The sequence below is a fragment of the Panthera onca genome, chromosome D1, assembly GCF_046562875.1.
Source record: "Panthera onca isolate mPanOnc1 chromosome D1, mPanOnc1 haplotype 2, whole genome shotgun sequence".
Classification (NCBI taxonomy): domain Eukaryota; kingdom Metazoa; phylum Chordata; class Mammalia; order Carnivora; family Felidae; genus Panthera; species Panthera onca.
In genome coordinates, this window is record NC_138348.1 from 30324715 (window position 1) to 30339300 (window position 14586).

General features: G+C 40.7%; 1 protein-coding gene across 6 annotated transcripts in view; it reads left to right on the forward strand.

Moving 5' to 3' along the window:
- Nucleotides 1-12943: 12943 nt before the first annotated feature.
- Nucleotides 12944-14586, forward strand: part of MPPED2 (metallophosphoesterase domain containing 2) — a 176610-nt gene continuing 174967 nt past the window's right edge. For 2 of the 6 annotated variants that reach the window (XR_009602302.3, XM_060606263.3), the window contains exon 1: nt 13097-13788. The gene's annotated coding sequence lies outside the window, so the exon portion shown is untranslated. The other 4 variants (XM_060606269.3, XM_078433343.2, XM_060606270.3 and 1 more) reach the window with 4 other exon arrangements.

A 14586-nucleotide genomic window follows, 5' to 3' on the forward strand; every position in this document is an offset into this window, starting at 1 on the left:
TGCAGCAAAGAATTTTCCAGCCTGAGTGTCAATCAGGCTGAAGTTCAGAAATCTTACTTTCACAAAATTCTGTGTAGTGATACAGTTTTTTTTTTTCATTTTTATAGTGCTTTTCCACACTCAAGCTACTTTCCTGATTTCACCAGATTTTACTGGCCAAATCAAGCTAAAGAGAAGCAGAAGGGTTAGGGGGAACAAGGAGAAAAAGAAGGAGAAAAGCAATCACTTAAACCTCAAAATAGAATTTAGAAACTCTCAATTTCTGAGATCTGTCTGTCTATAAAATAATTTCATCAGTAAAGTCTGAAACTACCTCTGTAAGATTCCCAAGCTTGGCTTGAATTCTTCATATTTTGTTGCATTCCCAAATCTATTCCATGCATGTTCAAGGAACTGATCATAAACTACCTTAGCAATAATATACTGTGTATTGTTTCAGTGTATATCGTGTCTAAAATATATGTAATCTGTTTAAATTCTGGTGAAAATTCTGTCTTCCATAGATGTATTTTCTACAGAAAAGAAGGTATCTTGGTTTAAAGAATGTCTTTATATATTTCTCCTGTTTAAAACCAGAAAGAAATCTCAATGATGAAGAATAATTTTTTCCACTACATGTGCTATTGTTTAAAAGAGAACAATGTTTCATGTTAAATAACTAAAACAAATTAAAACTTGAATGAACAATGACAGTTCGGGAAAATTGTCTTTTATGTTTTCTATCCATGGGGCCACTGGATCAATGGCCTTTCAATTCAGTCAAATAAACCTCCGATCCAGTCGAACAATCAGTGAGTCTTATTATTTTCAAGAAACTGAGCAGCTTATTTGATTGAAAATGATTGAATTAAGTGTGTGTGTGTGTGTGTGTGTGTGTGTGTGTGTGTGTGTTGAGCCACTGCATTTGATACAGAGTAAAGTAAAAAAGGACTATAGTTTGAGAAACAATGACCCTGGAGAATGTTAGTATTTTATTAATTTATTATTTGTTTATTCCTCCATCTTGTTCCAAAAAAAAAGGTTTAAGGCAGCTCTAAGTATTTTTATAATCTATTGTCTCTTGTCTTATGTTTGTGAAATTTTTGTAGACTGGGAGATAAACACTAAATAATTAAAGATTATGGAAGAAAGAAAGAGAAGGAAGGAAGGAAGGGAGGAAGAAAGAGAAGCAGGGAGAAAGGGAGGGACAGAGGGATGAGGGAGGGAAGAAGGGAGGCAGAGAGGGAAGGAGGGAGGGAGGAGGGGGTGAGAAAGAAGGAAAGGAAGCAGCCTAATATCTTTTAACACCCAAGGAATTACTTCATCTCGAAGACTGTTTCAATAACTTCATTCAGTAATACCATCAGCAGACAAAACATACATGCTAATTGCAATTAATTTATATTCAAGGATATGATAACTATAGAAAAATTTGTTTATTTAAGTAGAATGAAATGTGGTCTGAGTTGACTTACTGTTTTTAAAAAAAAAATTTTTTTTACATTTCTTTATTTTTGAGAGACTAGGAGAGACAGAGCACAAATCGGGGAGGGGCAGAGAGAGAGGGAGACACAGAATCCGAAGCAGGCTCCCGGCTCCAAGCTGTCAGCACAGAGCCCGACACGGGGCTCAAACTCACGGACTTTGAGATCATGACCTGAGCTGAAGTCGGATGCTTAACCGACTGAGCCACCCAGGTGCCCCTGACCTATTGTTTTTTTACTTTCTGTCATCCATTTGTCCTTCTGAAAAGCACTCCAATTTCTTTTTGGAAAATTTCTTTCTCCCCATTATAACCTTGATGGGTATGATAAGTCTAGGTGTCTGCCTTACAACTGGGGAGCCATGGCAGCTGCCTGGGGCTCTATTTACCAAATCTTTCCTGCATTGCTCAGATACTGGCAGGAGGTGAACTACCATCTCAACTTGGTCCGTGGATACACTCTCCAGGATTTTGACTCATCAAGTGACACAAGACTGAAGAGACATTTGGAGTGAGTCATTTCTCTAGCTCCTGGTTCCCAGCTCTCTCAATCTTCTCTCCTTGATTCCCGCTTCCTACCCGAGTGCTCCAGTTACTATGGCTGTGTTACTATCCACCCCCAACTTTGTGGTTTAAAATAACAATAACATCTAGTTTGCTCATGACTCTGCAGCCTAGGCAGGCCTCAGCAAGGACAGCTTGCTTCTCCTCTACCCATTTTTGCCTGGGGTGGCTTAATGGCAGAGCTTGAAGCCTTGCTCACACGTCTGGCACCTGGTCAGAGAAACTGGAACAGCTGGGGACCAGAACAGATGGGGCTCCTTGGTCATCTGTCCAAGTCTTTGTATGGTTTATCCAGCATGGTGTATTTAGGGTGGCCAGACTTCTTACAGCTCAGCAATCCAAAGACACACACCTCAAGAAAGAGCCACACGGAAGCCCTATCTCTTTGTATGACTTAGCTTCAAAGTCATGTAGTATCACATCTGCACTTGGTAGAAGCACTGTAAAAGCACCCCCACATTTGAGAGGAAGAAACATAGAGTACAGTCAACCTCACATTGTGAGAAGAACACGTGGGATATAATATACTTTGGAACTGTCATTTTTGGAAAATGTAATCCACCACCCCAAGCCTTCTGATTGATGTAACCCTGTTACTTTTCAATAAACTCTCTCTTAGCCAGGGTCAGATTCTATCACTTAGAACTAGAGAATCCCAATCTAGTGGAGTAAGGATCTGTTTTATTAATCCCTTGGCAATTAAATGCCACTTTAATGTTGGATATTTAATTAATATTACCATCAAGAGGTTGGTACTTATTCATTAATTAATTACTAGGCACACCTGCATGACTCAGACGATGGCTTTGCTTCTCTGGTGAACAACTTCAACTATTTATCAAGCTTCACTGCATTGCTGCAAAACAGACATGATTATAAGAAAATAGCCGAGGCAGAGAAAGGTTATTTGGTTTATCACAGATGGCAATGGGGAGTGCGGTGCTTCCAGAAACAGACCCAGAAGTTTTCATTCCCTTGGCCAGGCTGGAACTATTAAATCACATAGAAATACCAGGAAAAGATAAGCTACATGAACCAGTGATTGCTGGAGCTAAACACTCTAGTGAGTTCAAAGAGCCCTTAGGGCCTGCTGTTTATTTGGAAAACCAGAAAAAAAGAAAAAAGTGGTGAGAGAATAGCAGGATAGCAGCCTAGCTACATATTAGCTTGTGATTTTATCTTAACCAGGCTTGTTTGAAGAATTTACATATTAGGGGTACACGAGTTTATGTATATATGTGTTTAGAGTACTTTAATCCTTTTTAAAAAAGAACTTCAGGGCCTGTGCACACATTTTAAGCAATAATGTATGTTCCATTATATATTATGAGGTAGTCATCAAAATATCACCCTACAAAGAAAAGAATTTTAATGTAAGAGCACTTCGATGTCAAAAAAGCAAGTTAGAAAAGTAGCAAATGATATCATTAATATGTCAAATACGATGTTGCTTTACTAAAGATGAAACCATTAAAAAAAAATAACAAGGCAAGAAAATAAGTTTGTTGTTTCTAGGACTACTCCATCCCTCCCCCTGGAACTTATTAGGGTTTCCCTATGATGCCAGAAGGTTCTAGCAGATTAGCTTTTTTAATGTAATTGTGGTGTTGACTGCATACACTTTCTTTTTTTTTTTTTAATTTTTTTTTAATGTTTATTTATTTTTGAGACAGAGAGAGACAGCATGAATGGGGGAGGGTCAGAGAGAGAGGGAGACACAGAATCCGAAGCAGGCTCCAGGCTCTGAGCTGTCAGCACAGAGCCCGACACGGGGCTCAAACTCACGGACCGTGAGATCATGACCTGAGCCAAAGTCCGACGCTTAACCGACTGAGCCACCCAGGTGCCCCCACTTTCAAACTCTTCTATTAATGACATTCTTAGAGATAAAATAGAAGAGGAAAATATATGCCTGTGATTCCAGACACTGATTTTTTTTCAGGATTTAATTTTTATCATTTGATGTTCAAATTTTATATTTTATCTGTCTCTCCATCTCTCAATCTCTCTCTCTCTCTCTCTCTCTCTCTCTCCCGCACACAAACCACACACGCACACACATTCTTTCTCTCTCCATTCCCACCTCTTTTCCTCTTTTGGTTCTCTTCCAGAGGCTGCTTTTTCCAGTGACAGACATCTCCATGGGCTGTCCTTTGTGACCACCGGCTGTGTTGTGAGAACTGTTTTGGTCTTGCTTTTCTTCATGCCTGTCAAAGGCCACAGAGTTCGGAGTCTGAAAACACAACCTGAATCAGTATGGACCCCAGAGACCCTCAACACATCTCAATAAAACTTTCAATGATCTCCATTTTATATACAACGTTTCAGTTGTGGAGGACACACTTCATCTGAACAAAATTATATTGAATAGCACCTTGAATGAAAAGGTCTGTTCAAATAGAGTTGGTACAGAGAATTACATCGAATACCTTGGATTTTTATTCTCCCTTACAGATAAAACCACTACAAAACCCAAGAAAAATCATAAGCATTTCTTTTAGAAGCGCAAATGTCCTAGAACCTTTGATTTGAAAACCCCTTGTGGCCCAAGGATTTTAAATCATCTGGCAGAAAATTCTATGTATGTAAAAATACTTGCTAGCACCATTTTCCAAAGATACGATTATTAAGAGACATTAGTGAAATACCTTTCCATTAACTAATTTTGGAGCTTTGGCCTCACTGTTTATTCCTTGTATGAGTTTACCTTATTTTATTAGCAACTTGTCTCTGCATTCCGAGGTATTCATTCTTTGCAACTGCAGTGTTTTTTGCTTTTGCGTTACCTTACGGTATGATATTTAAAATGTTACACTTCGACCTCTGTGCAAGTACAGTGCTTCCAACTAAACAACATACATAACTCCCAATCCATCATCTGCATTCCCTTTGCATTAGGTGTAACACTGGCACGAAAATCAGAGCCCCAGCTCCAATTTTTCCAGCTGTCTCTGTCGCCCTGTGATCTTTTGGTACAAATTTTCTAGCCTGTTTGAAAAGGCAGGCTTTTACCACCACCCCCACCCCCTTTGATTATGCTTAGGCATTTTGCCAGCCTGAGACATGGATTAATATGAACAGAATCACAGACTTTTCTGAACATAAGTCATTTACGTGTGTTTAGTGGCATATACCGAGCACGAAAAAGGCGGTCCGCAGTTGCCTTTGTATAGGATCTGGGTAGGTTTTGATTTCACTCAGAGCCAAGAACAAAGCAACCTCTGACTTTTTCTCAAACTCAGCCCGTATGGAATGACTTCTAATGACTTCACGAACTGCTAGCCTTCAGATGACTGAAGCGTTTTTTCACTTTTTAAGTTTTCCTCTTCTATGACGTTTTATGATTATACCTTATGGTGCAGTTCTATTTTTGTTCTTCATGGCTTTCTGAATGCTTAAAGTCTAGAGGGGAAAATTTTTTTTAAACCATTTGGCCACCATCAAATATGCTTTTCAGTTTGGGGATAATGTGGAGAGAGCCTTTAAGTACCGTGCCAACACCAAACATGGCATTCTCTATTGAATGAGCCAATTCCATCCCCTGAGTCTGAATAATTTAGAGGAGACGTGATGTCATTGTCTACTTAGAGATAAATGGAAAGGAGTCTGGGTGTAGACATTTGGAGTGGTCTTTGTAATAATAGTAATTAAAAAGAGCATTACCTCATATATTTAAACTTTTTGTGTATACCATGTGCTTTTCCCATTTTTACCCAATATTACTCATAAAGAGCTAGTAGTTCTGTTTCATTATTTTCGAAGCGCTGTTTGATGACACTGGTTTAACAGTTTCTCACAGTTCACTGCTTCAGTTTTCATCAAATTATATTTCTAGTTACACTAGACACTTTCATCATCAATTTCCATATGCCTCCAAGACATGCAAGGACCAGTTTGCCAACAGCAAATTCAGATACCAGATAATAGCTGCTGTGGAACGCATTTTTCTCTTACTACAGCCTTTTCTAAAATGAAAATCTTAGACTCCACCAGGCCAACTCCTTGATACTCAAACACACTTGTATTTGTTTAACCAGATTAGCCTGTGTGTATGGTGAAGGTTGAGGATTACCACAGACTATTTAATTTTGATGTGAAGATCTTATGATAAAATAAACACTGGCCATATACACTTCCATCTATTTCATATCCCAGCTGGTGGAAAAGCAGCAACCATACAATTTGCCAAAGAGCTGCCAAGTGCCAAAGAATTCTTCAATCCCCCCTCCCTTAAATTCCCATAACAACTTTTCCATGTGACTGCCATCACATCTTGAACCTCCTGTTGGCAAATGAATGCTACAGATTATGATCCATTATATATTCCAGACAACTCTAAAGTACACAAGTAAGTGGTGTATCAACAACTGGTGGTAAAGTTTGAATTTAAACTGGTTATCACGTCTCTATGAACTATCAGTTGATTTGTTGTGCTTATGAATTTCAACAGCATGAATAACCCAAAACTGCAGCTTGCCAAACATAAAACTCTTAATTTTACTTTTCAGAATATTGCCCATGCTTCAAAAAAAGTGTGGGGGGGGATTAATAAACTGAAAATAAAACTAGATACAAGTACACTGGTCTTTCAAAGACCCATTCAATCATCCCCATAGATAAAAATAGGAGAAGGATTTACTTCATATGTCTTAGGACTATGGAATTTTTAAGGGAATATTTTTTAAACTCATCTATATGATTATAATATATGTGTAGTCTTCTGAGATGGAATATGGACTTTTGGGTATTCTGAATTTATAACATGCATTGCACTTTTAATGAAAGTTCTAGTCTATGGAGCCATAGAAGGATGTTTAATGACATGAAGAGGTGTTCATAGTATTCTATTCCTTTGAAAGAGTAAGTTATATAGGTAACAGGATATGAGGGAGAAAGAGAAGAATTTTTACCTCTTAATGTACTTCTGGATTCAATTTATTTATGATTATGTATTAGTGTTGTATTAAAAAGATTTAGAAATGGGTTCCAAAACTTACAATGATTACTTGATATGTATCAGGCATTAATCTAAATTCCTTAAAAAAATATTAACACATTTAATCCTTGTAACAACTCTATGAGGTAGGTATATTTAATGACTCCTTTTTTCAAATGAGGAAATCAAGGCACAGAGAGTTTAAGCAACTCACTCATGGTCACACAGATAGTAACAGCCCAAGATGGGATTCCAACCTTGGTTTCCTCTCAACTACCACTCTATACACTTAATTGTATTTCTAGTTTTGTTGTGTTTTTTTTTTTTTGTAAAATTCTTTAGACTGAAAAACTATATAACAAAAATGTTTATGATGGATATTTCTGAATGGCAAAATTACAGCTAATTTTTAACTTTTTACTTTTGCTTGTATTTTTTAATTTTCACAAAACAATGAATAGGAAAAGGAACAAAAATTGAAAATGAAAAAAAAAATAACTCTTTTAAAGTTCCTTCTGTGTTGAGCATGAAATAGGGATTTTGATACAGTGCTGTGATTTTTTTTTAACTACCCTCCAGTAAACCTTCCTTTTATTTTAGCTTCTAGTAAAACCTTGTGCACTAGATCTTGGCTGTTCTCTTGTGGGCAGATTTTACCTTGTTTATAAGTAGGCATTATGGGGAATCATGAGAACAGAAGAAATTGATGGAACTTTCAAAATGTAGAAATGCTAAGAAAGGGATGAAGTTCGAAAACATAGTTGCCACTATAGAAGTCCTGAAATGTCTGTATTTACTTTATTTCCATTGCCATCTTTTCTCAGAACTCTGAGTTGCTAAGCAGGGCCATAGTGACTTAGCTAGTATGAATAAGAAACCCAACACGTACAATATCTTTCTTACAATTGGTTTGTGAAGATTGATTGGGTCCACACGGAATAATTCTACTTGAAAGAACAATATTCTTACTTCTAGTCAGTGTCTATGTATTTCCTGTGAAAGCATACCTGTTTCTTTGAAGATTTCACTTAGAAAACAGCTAGTTGTTAAGAATCCCTTAGAATATTGTTTGGAACATTAAATATAAGGGAAGTAGTTCCAATGAAGACAGACATGGAAGTGATGGAGCATCTAAAACCTTTAAAGAGAAATAGAAATACAGTTACCTCCAGCATTTATGTTTCATATGAAAAAAGAACAAGTCCAGATCTGTGAGCCAAAAATAGGTGTGGGACACTGAATGGGAGATAAAGTTTTAGGATCTGTATGTTAGAAAAATGTTAGAATGAAAAACAAGTCTTTAGGTTAATATGGCTCTCAGCTTCTCAGACTGGGTAATAATACCACACTATGATTTCAATATGCTAGTAATTTGTTTTTATTATGTAAAATTTATTCAAATCTCTTGAATCCATTCATTTCTCTCCTTGTCTTGCCTCCTCCAAACTGTCATGCTGAAGGCTACCTTCACCTTCAACCCAGTGACTGCAATAACCCCTAAATGGCCTCCCAATGTTCACTCTAGCCCCCTAAAATCCATTCTCCACGCTGGGAGGAAGAACGACCTTTTCAAAACACAAATCTAATCATGTTAGCCTTTCTACTTAAGATCCTTAAACAGCTTCCAGTTGCCCTCAGGATAAAGTCAAACATCTTGAACAGGGCCTTAGCTGTGACCTTCAAATGATTTTAGCTTGGCCCTTCAGTTCTGGCCTCTGTCTGCAGATCCGGATCCAGACCTCTCTCATGGGCACTGCGCAATTCCTCATTTAGCACCCACCACACTGCTTCTTCTTTTTCCTATGGTCTCCTTGTATTCCCTTCCTCCATCTGGGAAGTCTTCACTCAAACTTGGAGGAGAAAAAGTCTCCTTATTTTATGCTTTTTTTTTATACCAGCTGCTTCTTCTTTTCATAGATATAATTTGTATTTATCTGTGTGATTATTTAATGCCAGACTGCCCAGATCCATGAAATTATGTACTTTATACTGTGTGAGGAAACTCTGCTTTTTGCATCTTTAGACCATCATCATGGTATAAGTATTCTGCCTAGAGCAAAGATTAAAACATATTTGGTGAATAATCAAACCATTACATTAATAATACAGAAGGAAATGGGTTTTAGATTCTGCTTGTCTCTCAAACTGTTTTTTAAAAATGTATTCGTTCATGTATTTTTGCTAAGAAGGAAAATTATGTTATATGTTGCTTACTCAAAATATTGATATGTCTTATACTAGCTTGTCAAATTGAATTATTAAAATTGAAATCCCCCACATACATTTTCTTTAATCAGGTTATTATGGGTTTTCCACATGCCCATCTTTCAAAAGAGATTACTTTGGCTTTTACTTCACTTAGAATGTTCTTCCACCTTGACCAGCCTATCCCAAGTACCACTAATTTCTGCCACAACTTTTTCAGAATTGGGATCATAATATGGGAAAAAAACCTGGCAAAGATTAATTGGTAACAGAGATCATGCAAGTCTGTTACGATGGAAAACACACTAACACATGCTCAGGATCTTGTCAGATTTTTAAAATTAATTTTTAAAATTTTTATTGCATAAATAATACTTGTCTGATTTGTTGATACATGCTAGACATTGGCTAGTAAGTATGGTAAGGATTAATGAGTTTTGCAAAATTTTAACATTCCTGCTCCCTCCATGTTTATTATTTAAGCTGCTGGCAAAGTTTAGCCTTTCTAAGATAATGCCTTAAAATTTTATTTTATGAAACAAAATTTCCTCAGTTCTAGTGTTTCCTGAATGTTTCTCAGTCATAAACATTTTTATTGGTTAACCAAAAGGAAATTTTAAGTACAAAGGATGAAACGCGTTATATATTTATTTTGAGAACCTCAGAAAGGATCTATCAAAAAATCAGGTTAATCACAGTAAGTTTCTGTGGAGACTACATCTTGGTAAATTATCTCTATAAATTTTAAGATACAAATTTTACTCGGGGATTTTTTTTTTTTTTTTTGGCATCTTACTGTACTTAAAAAAAGGCTATCTTTAAACAGATGTGATACATGATAATCTTTAGTTTCTCTATGAGAAAATAAATTTCTTAAACAGCTTTATGTATTATTTCATGTTTCCAAAGACATTAGCAAACCCCTTTAAATGTACTATTTGAACACAATGATAAGTCCTTAGCTCTTATCTTCTGACACTAGTCTCATGACATCACTTCCGTTCCTGCATATCTGGTATGGATTTTCCTCCATTGTATGATTGTCCTTCCCTCCAGCCTTCTCTTACTCACTTGCTCACTCATTGACCCATACATTCATTTAATAACTATTTCCATGTTTCTGCTAGGTACACAGCATATAAGAACAGGAATAAAGGGCATAGTTCTCAAACTTGAGGGGTTTACAGCAAAAACATTTGAAACAAGTAAAAACTGTAAAAACTATAGGAATTAAGAATGAAATAAGGAAGTTTGTTGGGTCAGATTTTTTCAAATTGCATCATACTGGCAGTTCTATTAACAGGCTCTGATTTCTGATAACCTATAGTCTGAACCTTGCTGGAAAATGATAAAAATGCAGAAAATTTAAAGAAAAAGAAGCACAATAGTTGCTGTTTGTTCCCAGAGTGAGATTGGTATATCTAACTTTAATAAAACTGTTCAAAGAAATGCAATAGTTTCCATAATTTTTTTTTCTGAAGAAGAACCACAGGATTGAACCAAGGTTTAAGTTACACACGTGTCCCTCAAGTACTGGAAAACCTGTCCTCATAGGGAGAGGGAGAATGAGAGCCAATGCCAAATAAAGTATTTAGTTTTTAAGGGAAGTAGCAACCACTTTCCAAGCTTCCACCTAAAGTTCTCCCACGCTCCACTCTCTCACTTTCTTCCCTAAATGCAATCTGAAAAGATATTTTAAAAGATATTGCAGCAGGCTATCAGGAAGCATATTTGCCAGTTCCTTCGATGAAATCACTGGAGAAAGGGTCCAAATTTACATTCCATTAAAGGGAAAAATTTGTAATATTTGCATAAAGGCAATCATAAACTTGGCATTTTACTTTTATCCTTCTTTTGTTTTCCATTATAAACAATAAAAATTGAATTTAACACCGACAAAAAAATGAAGCTTATAGGCTCACTTATCTTAAAGAAAAAAAAAGTATCAGCCTATAGCATTTCAAATTTGCTGTAATGAAGCTTGACGTTTCAAAGCTGATGTCAGGGGACAGACATGGTTCACATCCAATCATTTTAAAACAAGCTTTTAGTGTAGGTGGCTATATTGATGGAGAATATGATTTAACAAAACACAATATGTTGAAATCCATGTAATGAAAATTATTTGAAAAGCGAGTTCCTTTTGTTCGTGACTTATTATTTAAATTTACTTCTATTTCTCCAGCTTCTTTATTTTGGTAGCCTAATAGAAATAAAAATCATAGCTCTCATAGAGCTTGGTCACTACTTCTCTCATTGGGTAATTGATCATCAGGGACAGAGTGGAGGTTGACTTCTTCCTGCACTATAAGCTACAATTTCAAGCATCTTTTCTTGCCTCAATTTTTCCCCACACAGTAAAATGATATACAAATTTTCATCAACTTTGTAAAGGATCACTCACTTGTGCTCAATAGCATTAAATATCCTGTAAAATGTGCTACTGAAATAGAACACGGTACTATTTATTATCTGTGTGTGTATGTATAGATTCAGGTTCACGTACAAATTTAACTTTGGCTGTTTTGAATGACTACCAGTTATTTAAAAAAAAAGAAAAAAGGCTTATGCTGCTTTTTTTTTGGCTGATTAAATCGGTCCAAATCAGTGAAAAAATTCAAACCATTTAGATAAGAGGAGTGCACTGATAAGTCGTAGAAAAAGGAAAACAAAACCAAGCATTTCTTCAACAACATGATTCTAGTCAGTGTTTGCTGCTGGGCTGGAAAACAAAAACTAAATTTAAAGGTGCCCCACCTTCCCCCTGTCTTTGCCATCTTTAATGTCAATGCCACTTGCTGTGATTTGTGCTAGGCAAGGAGAATCACTGTCCTCTTGATCTCAGAACATTTGACAAGTCCTGACACTCTGGGCATAGTGTACAACAAAATAAATTTATTGCCAAGACCATCTCTCCCTTCATTTCAGCTCAGGCCTAAGAGATGGGTTACTTAAAATTCAAGTGCCAGGAAAGCCCATTGTAAAAGGGAAATATTTTCAAGTGAATTCCGTTTGATCTTTTTTTATAGGGGCTCCTACCAGCCTCTCTCCCTTCCTTCCCAGACCCTGGAAACCAATTAGTCTCAGCACAGAGGCCACAGACCAGGTTGAAATGGCTCCTTTTTTATTTTTAAGGGATATAATTTCAGCCAGGATGTCTAGTCAGTTGTCAAATAGTATACTTAGCACACTTCTCTCTCTCACGCACACATCCATTGGATTTCCCTTTGGACAATGCCTATATCTTTGGGTCTGACTCCTGGAAAGGAATTTGATCTGGTTGCAGTCCAAATCCTTCAGCTCTGACAAGAGCGGAACATCACAGGGCCACCTCATCTTTTGCAGACAGCCCCAACCAAGTTTTCTAAAAGCCTTCTCTTCCTTGTCGTCTTTTAGCATTTCAGCGGCTTTTCCTTTTATTAGGTTGTTTGCATACAATTCTGAAAGTCTTTTTCCCCCCCGTTATCCAAAGTAGCAGAAAACAGAGGACGAACTTTGATTTTTAAAATGTTTTTGAAGTGCTTCTTGTTTGGGGAATATGTGCCCCTAAGACAAAAATGGAAACAATTAGTCTTTGCCCCTCCTCACCTCCCTATTTTGAACCTGCGTTAATTCGTGGAGGTGAAAAAAAATTATCAACTGGGTTGGCCTTTTCTTTCTCAGGAACAACATTGCAGAGAGAAAGGTGTGTGTGTGTGTGTGTGTGTGTGTGTGTGTGTGTGAATGTGGCGAGTTGAAAGGCTTGAGGAAAGGGAGCACGGCTCTACCCCCGGGAAGCCTAAGCTCAGCAGATGGGAGGGGACCCAGGGTCGCCTTCCTTGGTCTGAGCCCAGTGCCCAAGCCGCTCCCCTTGCCCCCGAAGGGAGCTCGGCGCCCTGGAGCTGTGCCAGGACTCCAGACAGCGCCAGGCAGGTCGGTGGATGAAGGGGGGGCCTGGGTGTTCTCTTTGCAGAAGACGCCCATTTGGAGGGAAAACTCCCTTTATTTTTCTGGGGCTCCGTAGCCACCCCCCTCCCCAGTCCCCTATGATTTTTACGCTGATCACACTCCTGGTGATGAACTTGCAGCTCTGCTTCCTGCTGCCTGCTTGACCCGAGAGCACCAGCAGGCTGCCGGCCTCGCCCTCAGCTCCCTCCTCCTCTTGCAACCCCGGGGCCTCGGGGCGCCAGTGCGGGTTCGAGCGGGCCGGGGCTGCAGGAGGGGCGCGCGAGGGCGCGGGGTCCCGCCGGGGAGCGCGCACGGAGCGGCGCCTCAGCCGCCCTGCTTCCTGGAGCTGTGCTCCTTTGACCCCAGTGGCAGTCCCTGTCACTGCACCGCTCGCGCTCCCTCTGGCTCGCCGCGCCCTCGCTCCCTCTCCTCGCCCCCTCGCTCGCTCTCTCCCCAGATCGAGGCTGCTCCGGTCCTTTCTCCACACCCCCCTCCCTCTCGTGCCGCGCCCCCAGGTCCCCCGCCCCTGCCCGCGGCGGGACCTCCGGGGTCGAAGGTTCTGGCCCGCCCGCGCCCCTCGTCGCCCCCGCTCGCCCCCCGCGCGCCTCCCGCCGGCTCCGGCCGCTCCGCGATGGATCGCCTGCTCGTTGGGCGCTGAAGGCATCCCCGGGACCCGGAGCGCAGCCCGGGAAAGGTAATCCGCCCCGGGAAGGGAGGCGGAGGGCGGGGGAGGGGGAGGAGGCGGCCGGGCGCCCGGTGCCGCGCGCGAGAGGAAGGGAAAAAAAATGCACACACAAAGCGGAGCCCGGGTGAGAGGTGCCTTGTCAGAGGCGCGTGCGAGGGGCTCGGAGGCTGCGGACCGCGGCTGCCTCAGTGCTCCTGACATTCACACAAGCTGGCGCTTCCCGGGCAATTCGGAACCCGAGGAGGGCGTATTTTCTACCCCAGAGCGAAAGCGAATTCTTTTTCAGGAGCTGTCGCCCTCCCACTCCCCATCTCGCCCCTCTGCTCATCTCCCCTCCCCCCTCGCCGCCCCCAGTCCTCAGCCCCCGACCTCCCAGGGTCCCCACCTCCCGCTCCCTTCTTCGCCGGGATTTCTCTGCAGGGGTGAAGGGGGTGTCCGCGAGGGGCATCAGCGAAAGCCAGGCGGCTGGGATGGGGGTGGGGACGAGGACTAGGCGAGCTGTTTACTAGAAAGTCCCGGGGTGATGTGTTCGAACCGCCCCGGCCTAGGCCCGGGTGCATTGTGTTGGCCCGAGCCCCGGGCGCCCGCCGCGGCCCGAGCGAGGTGCGGTGGCCGGGAAGGCGCCGCGCAGCTTTGTGCTGGGTCTGCGCTCCGCGGCCGCCCCCGGGGCCGCCCGCGCGCGCGCCGCTCTCGCGCGGGGCTTTTTCTCACCCTGTCCCCGCGCCCCAACCTCGCTGTCCCCTGCCGCCTCCGGTCTCCACGATCGCCGCCTGCGGAGCGAGTCGGCGACCCGGGCCGGGCGGCGGG